The sequence below is a fragment of the Mya arenaria genome, chromosome 9 (genome assembly GCF_026914265.1).
Source record: "Mya arenaria isolate MELC-2E11 chromosome 9, ASM2691426v1".
Lineage (NCBI taxonomy): Eukaryota > Metazoa > Mollusca > Bivalvia > Myida > Myidae > Mya > Mya arenaria.
The window spans coordinates 48,088,869-48,102,150 of record NC_069130.1 but is presented as its reverse complement, the minus strand read 5'-3'; the positions used below and the strand labels follow the sequence as shown (position 1 = coordinate 48,102,150).

General features: G+C 39.8%; 1 protein-coding gene across 2 annotated transcripts in view; it reads left to right on the top strand.

Annotated features, from left to right (window-relative positions):
• Positions 1-2,875: 2,875 nt before the first annotated feature.
• Positions 2,876-13,282, top strand: part of LOC128203556 (uncharacterized) — a 33,240-nt gene continuing 22,833 nt past the window's right edge. Inside the window, exon 1 of one of the 2 annotated variants that reach the window (XM_052905016.1) lies at positions 2,876-3,125. The gene's annotated coding sequence lies outside the window, so the exon portion shown is untranslated. Of the gene's footprint in view, positions 3,126-12,635; positions 12,708-13,282 lie in introns of those variants that run through there. The other variant, XM_052905017.1, reaches the window with a different exon arrangement.

The following is a 13,282-nucleotide window of genomic DNA, read 5'->3' as shown; positions in this document are numbered from 1 at the left end:
CATTGTGACAACTATGTCTCGCTCACTGCACACGCATATACTCGGAGCCCCCAATGTGACAACTATGTCTCGCTCACGGCACACATATATACGGAGCCGCCATTATGACAACTATGTCTCGCTAACAGCATACACTTATAAATGGAAGCGCCAATGTGACAACTATGTCTCGCTTACCGCACACACATATATATGGAACCGCCAATGTGACAACTATGTCTCGCTTACCGCACACACTTATATACATGGAACCGCCATTGTGACAAATATGTCTCGCTTACCGTACACACATATACATGGAACTGCCATTGTTACAACTATGTCTCGCTTACAGCACACACATATACACGGAGCCGTCATTATGACAACTATGTCTCGCTTACCGCACACACACATATATATGGAACCGCCAATGTGACAACTATGTCTCGCTTACCGCTCACACATATACACGGAACCGCCATTGTGACAACTATTTCCCGCTTACCGCTCACACATATACATGGAACCGCCATTGTGACAACTATGTCTCGCTTACCGCACACACATATACACGGAACCGTCAATGTGACAACTATGTCTCGCTTACCGCACACACATATACACGGAACCGCCATAGTGACAACAATGTCCCGATTACCGCACACATATACATGGAACCGCCATAATGACAACTATTGTCTATCTTACCGCACACGCTTATACACGGAACCGCCATTTTGACAACTATGTCTCGCTTACCGCACTGGCGCACGGCTGACACATATACATGGAACCGCCATTGTGACAATTATGTCTCGCTCACAGCACACACATAAACACGGAACCGCTATATTGACAATTATGTCTCGCTCACCGCACACGCATATACTCGGAGCCGCCATTGTGACAACTATGTCTCGCTCACGGCACACATATATACGGAACCGCCATTGTGACAACTACTTCTCGTTTTCTGCACTGATGCACGGAACACACATATACATGGAACCGACATTGTGACAACTATGTCTCGCTCACCGCACTGACGCATGGCACACACATTTACCCGGTACCGACATTGTTACATCTATGTCTCGCTCACCGCACTGACGCATGGCACACGCATATACACGGAACCGGCATTGTGACAACTGTCTCGCTCACCCCACTGCCACACGGCACACGCATATACACGAAACCGACATTGTGACAACTATGTCTCTCTTACCGCACTGACACACGGCACACGCATATACATGGAACCGCCATTGTGACAACTATGTCTCTCTCACTGCACTGATGCACGGCACACGCATATACACGGAACCGGCAGGACGCACGGCACACGCATAAACATGAAACCGGCATTGTGTCAGCCATGCTCGCTAACCGCATTGACGCACGGAATACACATTTACACGGAACCGACATTGTGGCAATCATGTCTCGCTTACTGCACTGACGCGCGGAACACACATATACCCGGAACCGACATTGTGTAAACTATGTCTCGCTCACCCCACTGCCGCACGGCACACGCATATACACGAAACCGACATTGTGACAACTATGTCTTTCTCACCGCACTGACACACGGCACACGCATATACATGGAACCGACATTGTGACAACTATGTCTCGCTTATCACACAAATGCACGGCACACGCATATACACAGAACCGCCATTGTGACAACTATGAATCGCTTACCGCACTGACGTATGGCACACGCATATACACGGAACCGCCATTATGAAACTTTGTCTCGCTCACCGCACACACATATACATGGCACTGGCATTGTGACAACTATGTCTCGCTTACCGAACTGACGCATGGCACACGCATATACACGGAACCGCGCTATTTTGACAACTCTGTCTCGGTCACCGCACCGCTCGACAAAAATGGATGTTAGAATAATTAAAAAGTTCAGATTTTGTTTTAACACATGTGCTTTACTGAATAAGTTAAAAAGTGGTTTAGATTCAAGTTAGATATGCATTGCATTTTCTAATATTTTCGATTCTTTAAATGTTCATGTGAGACTTCAGGAAGACCTTAATATGCACTTAAACAATAAGACTATACCTCTTTGTGACGGCTTTCATGGAATGTTAATTATAGATAATGTGGTTGCTTTGCTAAATCATTATGTGAATAGACGACACAATGGGATGTTTAAATGCAAACCAACGAACAACATATTCAATTGAGCAATCTTTCAGACAATCCTGTTTTATAGATAAGAATATGTTATAGTAAAACAAAATACCGAGTTTTGTTTGTCTAAATTTTACAGCTATCAGCTTAACAAAATGGCAAAATGAAGATAAAATCAAGCCTTGTTTGGTTTATATCATATTTTGCACACCTTTTTAAGCTTGCACGCGATCTGACTATTATCATGATATATTTATATGTTTTAAAGTTATATTCCTGCCTTGCCTCAAATTCCCATGAGCCACTTACTTACTTACCTAAACTTGATTTCCACTTTAAATGGAAAATTTGACCGTAAACGCGTACCGGCCACGCAGTGTATTCGAGGCTCGGATTTTTCCAGCCGACTCAGAAACATTTTTTTCTTGCTTACCTTAAATTATATCTATTTTTTGTACAAAGTGACGTAGAAATCGCATTTAGTACATTTCTATGGTGACACAGAGATGACATCCGCAACACTTTGTTTATATTGTGACCACAACATAGTAAATTGTGGCCACAAGTTAGTAAATTGAGTGCTACGGATGTCACCTTTATGCCACCGTAGCCTACCAAAAAACTTAACTTTTGATTGAGATGTAAGCGGACAAAGAATATCGATTACCTTATGATAACTGTTGATATCAACGCATTTGTGATTTAGCTGTGTTAGTGTTTATTTAAGAATTTGTGTCTGCATTGTTACAAACATTATAACAGAACGTGATCTTCATCTGTGTCAAGGACAAACGTCGCCTGTTTGCACACAAGATCGTCTTTGGAAACGAGGTTGTTCAACGAGCCATGCAATCTACCGCTTACTATTTAACATGCCCGGGTGTCTCTGATTTGCGGAGGCTACCATAGCTGGCTGGCAGTTAGACAAACGGTGCTTAAATGTGTAGACTGCTGGAATAAGCGAAAAACTGCATATTAAAGTAAGTTATAGTTTCTTTTTTGTTCTTTCAATGACAATGCAAAACTCGAAAACAAAACTTAATTGGTACTACTGTTTAGAAAATTTTAAATAACCCTTATATTTTTCTGACGAAAACCAGGCCAGGTTTTGTAAAGTGTTTAGGTTATTTAAACTATGTTGACAGTGTGGTAACGCGCTTTATGGAATTGCAAAATCACAGCCTTGCTTTTATACAACGTGATCTTGCGAAAGTAACAAAGCAGTTGTAATTAAGCACAAGGCTCTGTAATAGTTAGATGACATAAGGTACGCTCAATCCACCCATTCTTATTCATTAAGTTATTACTTCAGGTCATCTAACTGAATTAGAATACGGCCTCATTGTCTGATACATTGACAACGCAAAGCCTGACACAGGGAGTGTCGGACCTTTAAACACGCTCGAAAGGTGAAATTCTTAATGATTAAGTTTAGTTCTTAACGATTGTCTATCTGCAATTTCACTGGCTTAACATGTAGGTTGTATTCTAAATATGATCAATGAGGCTAAGGTCTTGGGACTGTTCTAGTCAGAATCATGGTGTTAAATTCTCCTGACTTATAACCATATCGTTTTGGAAGATCTGATCGATTTGGAGTACCCGGGCGTACATATCCATACTCCAGATCGCCCAGGCGTACCTAAGCATACTCCAGAGCCCGGGCACTCTGAAGTATGTATAGGTACGCCCGGGCACTCTAAAGTATTATAGGTACGCCCGGGCACTCTATCGTATGTATAGGTACGCCCGGGTACTCTGAAGTGTATGTATAGGCACGCCCGGACACTCTGAAGTATGTATAGGTACGCCCGGGTGTTTTTGAGTATGGATAGGTACGCTCGGGCACTCTGGAGTATACATAGGTACGCCCGGGTACCCTGGAGGTACGTCCGGGCGTTCTGGATTATGCATAAGTACGCCCGGTTGTTCTGGCCATTGCCTAGGTACACCCAGGTACTCTGGAGTATTCATAATTACGCCCGGGCGTTCTGGCCAGTGCATAGGTACACCCCGGTACTCTGGAGTATGCATAGATACGAACGGGCGTTCGAGTGTATGCATAGGTATATCCGGGCACTCTTTAGTATGTACGCCTGGGCGTTCTGGCGTGTGCATAGGTACATCCGGGCACTCTGGAGCTTGTATAGGTACGCCCGGGTGTTCTGGAGTATGCATAGGTACGCCCGTGTGTTCTGGAGTATGCCTAGGTTCGCCCGGGCACTATGTAGTATAGATAGGTACGCCCGGGTACCCTGGGGTATGCATAAGTACGCCCGGGTGTTCTGGAGTATGCATAGGTACGCTCGGGTGTTCCGGAATACGCATAGGTACGCTGGGATGTTCTCGAGTGTGCATAGGTACGCCCGGTTGTTCTGGAGTGTGCATTGGTACGCCCGGTTATTCTGGAGTATGCATAGGTACGCCCGGTTGTTCCGGAGTATGCATAGGTATACCAAGGCATCTGGTGTATGCATAGGTACGCCCGGTTGTTCTGGAGTATGCATAGGTACGCCCGGTTGTTCTGGAGTATGCATAGGTACGCTCGGGTGTTCTGGAGTGTGCATAGGTGCTTTTGAGTATGCACTGGTATGCACAGGCGTTCAGGATATGCAGATGTACGCCCGGGCACTCTGTTGTATGCATAGGTACGCCCTGGCCTTCTTGGGTATGCATAGGTACGCCCGGGTTTTCTGGAGTATGCATAGGTACGCCCGGGCACTCGGAAGTATACATAGGTATGTCCGGGTACCCTGGAGAAAGCATAGGTACGCCCTTGCGTTTTGGAGTATGCATAGTTACATCCGGGCGTTCTGGAGTGTGCATAGGTAAGCTCTGGCGTTCTTGAGTATGAATAGGTACGCCCGGGCACTAGATGGTGAATGCATAGGTACACCCGGGCGTTCTGGAGTATGCATAGGTACGTCAAGGCACTCGATCTGGAGTATTACACCTTGGCGTTCTGGAGAGTGCATATGTACGCCCTTGCGTTTTGGAGTATGCACAGGTATGTCCGGGTGTTTTCGAGTGTGCATATAGGTATGTCCGGGCGTTCTGGAGTGTGCATAGGTATGTCCGGGCGTTTTGGAGTATGCATAGGTATGTCCGGGCGTTCTGGAGTGTGCATAGGTATGTCCGGGCGTTTTGGAGCATGCACAGATATGTCCGGGTGTTCTGGTGTGTGCATAGGTACGCCTGAGTACTCTGGTGTATGCATAGACATGTCCGCCCGTAGAACGTTCGCACGTGAACTCAATTTTCGTCTTAGAATCAAATTTGGCGACTGTGAACTCATGTATTTATTATATAGTCGGTTAATGGACTTACCGAACACGATTATTTACCGAAAGACGGATACAATTACCGAAAAACGCATGAAAGTTACCGAAAGACGCCATCTAATGCATTTATTTTGTTGTTTTTATATTAATTTTATACAAATATATAACCAAACCAAATTTTAGAGAAAAATATTAAAATATAATGATGTAATAGGCAGTTGAAATTTCAGTGTTCGAGATCGAATTCCGCGTGCCAACTCGCCAACCGAAAGACATATAAAAGCTTCCAAAATAAACAATTATTCCAATTAATGATGATCTCATAATATTCATATAACTAAAACACACTCATAAAAATGAAAAAGATAATGAAAATATTTACTTATTGGTCAATTGAATAAGGACAATATGTCAGTGAAATAGTTGTCTCCCTTCGCCAACCGAAAGACGATTTAACGCAGGTAAAATTAACTTATTAGTTGTTGTATTATGGAAATGATTATGAATTTGGATTCAAATAATAGCATTTATATTCTTATGGAAATGTTAGATCAATAAACAGCATTTGAAAGTATTTTGGAATATATTTGAAACATTGCCTTTGAAATAGGTCGAAAATGTCGCTAAAATCATTTTCTTTTAAACAACTTAGATCAACAGTATAGTTTAGGGCTTTCAAATTATAATATTGTATTATGAAAATTGAAAAAGAAGTTTTTAAACAGCGAAGTTCTCATATTCAGGTAAATTAGCTTACTTATGGACAATATTAACCAGACCACACCAAATACACAAAATCAGGCGATGTTTAAAACAACATTATTATCACCCGGTATATGACACCCCACAAAGTAGCGGCACGTTTTTTTGGGGACAGTTTGGTATAACTGGGAGTGTGTTAATTTGGGTAAACCCTTTTCGGCTCTGTGACACGTGTTGAGTAAATACCATAATAATTACGCATTAAAGGACCGCAGTACGTGTACATTTATCATTGCGGGTGATTTTCACACAAATTGACGGCCTCATTTGAAGATTCATAAATAACAATCGCGAGTAAAAAGGTAAGTTATTGCTGTAAGTATTAAAGAAGTCCAAATTAATAGAACTTCACACTCTGAAATCATTAATGATGGATGAGTTTCCTTGTGCTATATGTGCTGTTGACTGAAGTACTGATCAATGCATACATTGTTCTAATTGGGTTCATGCTAAATGCTCTGAATTGTCCGAGCAAGACCTTACGTCTTGGAGTGCCAAAAACCTCAAATTTGTTTGTAAATCGTGTGCATATAGTGGATTATCATATGATGCCGGAGCTGCACTTGCAAGGTAAGTACCTGTTATATTGAAGGAGTAGACATATCTTATTCCTAATAGAAACATATCAAGGCCGAAATACGAATAGTGTTTTAACACGAAATAATTTGGGAATATCCGTTACGAACATTATTTATTACATTTTACACAGTAATATAGAGTGTCTACTCATTCATTTTGTGATTGCAATGATATATCCTTTTTGATATGCTATTAGAAGAAATTTTTTATCATATGATGTAAATGTTAATTGTAGAACTATGTTATCGGTATTGATAGTATGTTTGTTCGTGAACCGTATATGTGGTTTGGTGAAACAAGAGGTTTTGACATTTAAATATTTATTACGTATTATTTACCTGCGGGTTATGTTACGGAATTATTCCAAAGTTTATCTAATAGCATTTAACAAACATACTTTCAATATCGATACCACGAACGTTTTAAGTAGTAAAAATGGTACAATTGTGCACTTACAGACTCCAACATGGCATGTCCGGAAAGTCATTAAGTCTTACAAACCAGGGCAAACCTGAGCGTATGCTGCTCGATACCTACGATGTAGCGATACAACTTGATGTGTGAAGTCACACAACGGCAAGCATTGATAATAGTTCTTGTGACTTACTCACACATATCAGTCCAATTATTTTGACCAAATACAAGCCCATAAAAACTGTTGGCGATGGCAACTGCCTGTATAGAGCTGCATCTATAACGTTGACTGGGTCAGAGAACAAACATGTGTTACTTCGACTGATGGCTGCCATTGAAATTATTCAAAATAAACACTATTATGATGTTAAGAATTCAAAGAGCAAATTCCTGCGTATAATCATTATAAATACAAGATTATTTAAAAATAAATGCATTAGAAAGCGTCTTTCGGTAACTTTCATGCGTATTTCGGTAATTTTATCCGTCTTTCGGTAAATAATCGTATTTCGGTAAGTCCAGTTCAGTAGGGTCGGTGGAATTACCGAAATCCCGAACACCTAGTAAATACCGAAATCCCCTTTCATTTTCATAGGTATATATCGTTTTCTTTTATACGCCCGGATGGAGTGGAAAAGTCAGAGGAGGGGTGGGGTGGGGGTCGTTTTGACTAAAACCCGGGACCCCCTTTCATTTACATAAGTTCATACAAAAGAAGAGTATGCGAGGAGGTTCGTACGCCGGGGCTTCAAAACTGCATTCTGTTTTGGTGGGTTGTATGCTGTATTTTATGGTGGTTAGAGAGGGGTGGGGGAGTCGGAGTAGTTTGGGGTGGGGCAGGGAGTGATTGAAACCCGGGAACCCCATTCATATTTCTAAGTACATACAAAAGAGTATGCAGTATGGTTTATAACTGTATTGTGTTGAAGTGGGTTGTATGTCGTGGTTGAGGTTGGTTGGAGAGTGGTGGGGGAGTCAGAGGAGGGGGTGGTGGCTACGAAAAAGTCTCAAATACTACTTTCCGATACTTCATTTCAAAGTGTGGAGGTAATGGATGGTAGGGATCATACTTTACATACAATAGAGTCTGCGAGGTGGTTTGTGTACCGTAGTTGTCGGTGGTTTGAGATGCGTGGGGAATTGGGGGTGGCTATGAAGAAGTCTCAAATACTACTTTCACATACCTCATTTCAAAGAGGTAAAGGAGGGTAGGGCTCGTACCTTACATACAAAAGAGTATGCGAGGGTGTGTACGCCGATATGTGTTACTTCATTTTGATCGTGACCTGTATGCCAGTTGGTGGGTGGAGAGGGTGTGGAAGTCGGACGAGGAGGGGGGGGGGCTAAATCCCGGGAAGTCCTTTCAATTTCATATATGTTAATGTTTTAACGACTAGTTTAATATCACATTTTATTTTTGTTTGATTGTTTTCGTATTTTAGTATGTCGTATATTGATTGTTTTAAAGGTGGCTTATTTTTTTATTGATATTGCCTGTAATAAGTTATATATTTCGTTGTAAAACGCCTTTGAACGTGTGTATCGAAAGGGTGCTATATAAAGTTAACCAATAAAAATAATAAATGTGTATTGTGAAAATAACCTCCCTCCCTTATTGGTTTTCATTTCGTATTATTTTAAGACGGACTGCTTACGCAGTGTTAAAAATATTCATCAATTAATCCCGAAAGAAATCGATACTTTATTTTAAAATAAACATCCTATTCTGCGAAAACAGTTTGGTTGCCAAAACATTTACGGGAATGACCGTTAAGTGATAAGTTCGAATTAATTAATTACCGTCTTGCCACTATGACAGTACTCGTGAACTGTACGTTGTTTGTTTTATGGACCTATCTAGCTCACAAACATTTTTCTATAAACCTCAATATCCCGTTTTAGAACTATTCACATAAAAGCACACCAGAATTTAAATGGGTTAGTACTCATACAGGAATGCAATGTTTTAAGTCCAAGTGAGCTATGTAATGGCTCTCTTCGGCAGAAATGTAGCACTCACAAACGCGCAAGAGTTGTGGCAAATGTATGTATAATAATTGCAGTTAAATACACATATGAAATCCTGAACATTCAGTGTATAAAACAAAATAAATAAAATATATGTACAAGCTGATTTGTGTAAAGGAAAATATGGAGTTATCTAACCTCATGTGATGGCCGTGAACAATTGTGTGAAGTATTAAGTCAATTGAAAAAGGGTATTGTACTTATGAGTGAAAATCCAAACTTGTCCTAAAAATATAACCAGGCGCCTGCGCCTGGGCGAGTAGTAGACCTCCTTATTCCTCGAATAGTCCAGCTAATAAAATGCACATGCGATTGATCTACCGTCATTCAAATTACAAAGGGGTCCTGGCCCCAATTGCTCGAAACTTCTTAAGTCTCTTATAACTGGATTAAGCTAAACCCACTATTTTTGTCTTTCAATATTTTGCGTTTTATATACTTTTTTAATTGCTTTAATAATCAAAATAAGAATTATCATTACGATTATCACAATAAACAATATTTCATATGTAAAAATCTCTATCAGCATGTATTTTGTCTAATTGAAATAAGCATCTTAAGCCTATGGATCTTAAGAAGTTTCGAGAAATTAGGGCCTGGTTACTTAAACCTTACAAGTTTAAAACAGCACTTTTGACAATCTGACAATTGTGCTCAAGCCATGCTAAGGTGTTAATTTTGCTACAAACACTCATTACACGGTTCTAGCTTTGATCTATCAACAAGCGCTTTCATTAGGTTTTGCGAATTCACACCTTTTTACCAAACACGTGAATTTTGACATATCACGTTCTCAAGCCTCAAGGTGTTGAGACTTTATGAGCCAATTTTAAATTCCACATTCGCTTTCAACTTTCCCCCTAATATTCGTCGCCTTTCTTTTTAAAAGCAAATGCGTACAACGCTTTTCTTAAAATCTATTCCCTATATATATATTAAACTATTAATATACCAAGAACAATACGAATAACATTGATAAAACGTACATATATATTAATAGTAAATATTGACTTGCAATGTACTATTGAACTGCATTGCATTAAGAAAATAATATTCAGACTTTAGATGTTTCTCTCATACATCGCGTACTCTTACTTGTTACCTTTGTGTAAATACAAGGTTTAATTTCTGGTTCACAGGAGCATTCCGTTTTGAACCAGAACGCCATTGGGGTTCAATACACATCGTATTATAGTCATCAGTGACAGCATGTTTCCAAATACTGACCGCACGATAAGAATCTGTCACAGCGGGGTGTCATTACAAACATGGACCAATATCTCACAATGACATGTCCATATCGATATTGAGACGAGTATTGCATGTATGTATTTAAATGGTATGCTTTATGATATAAAATCTTATGCGTTTATTCATTAAGTACACTTTTCTAATATGACCAATGTTAAAATGATGTTGATGATTCGTATTTACGTGCAGTGATGGTATTTAAGTGAAATTGTATTATTTGCATTTCTTTCTTCACGAGATTGTGCAATGAAACATAGCAAGCGATCCCACAAAACTGTTGAGACACATACAAATCGTTATGATACACATAAGGACAATTGTATAATCAACTCCCGCTTGATACCAATTATTCACCTTTCTCGACACACAACTTGTTCACAATACACAATTATTATTTTTATTGACTAACTTATATAGCACCATTTTTATATACACGTTCAAAGGCGCTTTCAACAGAACAGAACAGAACAGAACAGAAAATTTATTTTGACTTAAGCATATACACAGCTCATCGTCACATTACACAACATACACAATACGCATACACATACAAATAAATAATACATAGATGAATAAATGCGAGGGTTAGGGTTGGGGTTAGGGTTAGGGTTCAACGAACTAAACTGATAACTAATTACGAGCAATATCAATAAAAAAATAAGACAGCTATTAAACAATCAATGTACGACATACTAAAATAAGAAACTCAATAAAAAAAATTATGTGATATTGAACTACTAGTTTGAAGTTAAAACATTAAATATCAATATCTACGAAAACAAAATAACTCCAGCCCGTGTAAAGAACACAACTTCAGTGTATTGCTCTTTATCTTTATTACCGTCTGCTGTCTTATCAGATCTCACATTTGAGTGTCTTGCTGTGCAGTACCGTGCGGTGCCGTTCAATACAGTACAATTTTCATAAAAGAAATTGAATGAACAAAGCATGTTATTATACTTTGTTGATTTTGATTACGTTCAAGTCACCCCAACCGCCCTCCACCGACTCTCCTTCCCCACTCAAACTACAACCAACTACGGCATACAGGCGATGACGCAATAAATTAATCAATCCTGGCGTACAAAACCTCGCATTACTTATGAACATAAAAAGGGTGCCGGGTTTAACTACCCCCCCCCCCCTCCACATACTACGTGTGGCATACAAGCGATGAACACAATGAATTAGATCATCCCGGCATACAAACCAAGTCGCATACTCTATTGTATGTACTTTTGAAAATATAAGGGGGTTCCGGGTTTTCGCCCCCACCACCTCATTTGACTCCCACTGCCCTCTCCAACCACGAACAACTACGTACGGCATACAAGCCATAAACACAATGCAGATTTGAAGCAACGGCGTTAGAACTTCTTCGCATACTCTTCTTTTGTATGAACTTATGTAAATGAAAGGGGGTCCCGGGTTTAAGTCACCACGACCCCCACCCTCACACCTCCTCCGGCTTCTCCAACCTCCAACAATTACCTCCTCGTATACTCTTCTTTTGTATGAACTTATGTTAATGAAAGGGGGTCCCGGGTTTTAGTCACCACAACCCCCACCCCCACCCCTCCTCCGACTTCTCCACCCCTCTCCAACCTCCAACAATTACCTCCTCGTATACTCTTCTTTTGTATGTACTTATGTAAATGAAAGGGGGTCCCGGGTTTTTAGTCACCACGACCCACCCCGACTTCTCCACCCTTCTCCATCCTCCAACAATTACGGCATATAAGATTCGAACACAATAAAGTATTGAATCCGGGCGTATACAAGAAAACGATATATACCTATGAAAATGAAAGGGGATTTCGGTATTTACCAGGATTTCGGTAATTCCACCGACCGAGTTCAGTAAGGCGAGCGTTTACAAAACGCTCGCGAACGTTTTGTTTTGTATCTCTGTTGCAACGCAGTGCATGTACACGTTAAGCGGGAAAAACCAAACAGGAAATGTTCGCCGCAAACATTTTTACTGAACGTGTTGCAGTAACCTTTACATAGTCACAATTCATTGATCTGATTGGAAAGATAAATAATTAAAACTCTTATGGGAGGCAAATGCAAAAGCAGTTTGGGAAAATATGCTAGTGTTTGATAACCAGTGTGGAGTATTAGGGTGGCGTTTTTTATTTACCTGGTAGTGTTGTGTCTGTTGACATTTTAAAGGAAGCGGCAACATTGAATTAACTTGAAAATCAACAACTGTACCTAAATTAATGCTGACATAAGGGATACGAGGTATTTGTTTATCTAAGTACAAACAGTCGTTCTATAATTACGTTATCATGATTATTAAATTGAATTGTGACATTCAAGACATGAAAAGACCACAGTGATTTGGAGGGAATGTGCTGAATTTTGACCTCTACAAAATTTGGTGCCATTTTACCTAAAATATATTTTTTTTTTCTTCAGATATATCAAAGGGGTCACTCATACCAACTATCTAGCATAAATAACTATGAATTACGGCACTTTTACAAAGTCAGAAAATCTCGATTTGTCTAAATAGAGTAAAGTGAAACAACTCCAATTTCATCGAAATGTGACAGCTAAGAAAAACATGCCTACTAAAGCACCCAAACGAAAAGTTGCAACAAAAACATGCAGCCAACATGCAGATAAACCTTTAATCTTTCAATTGCAACCACTATTCTCACCTGAACATGCATCTAGTTGGAGAAATTTGATAAAGTTTCTGAAAATATCCAAAAAAAATCTCAACACAGTTTTGCGTCGCATTAATGAAAATATTTTTTTTTTTTAAATATTGTATTTTATAATACAATCAACCTTACTAATATTTCATCAAT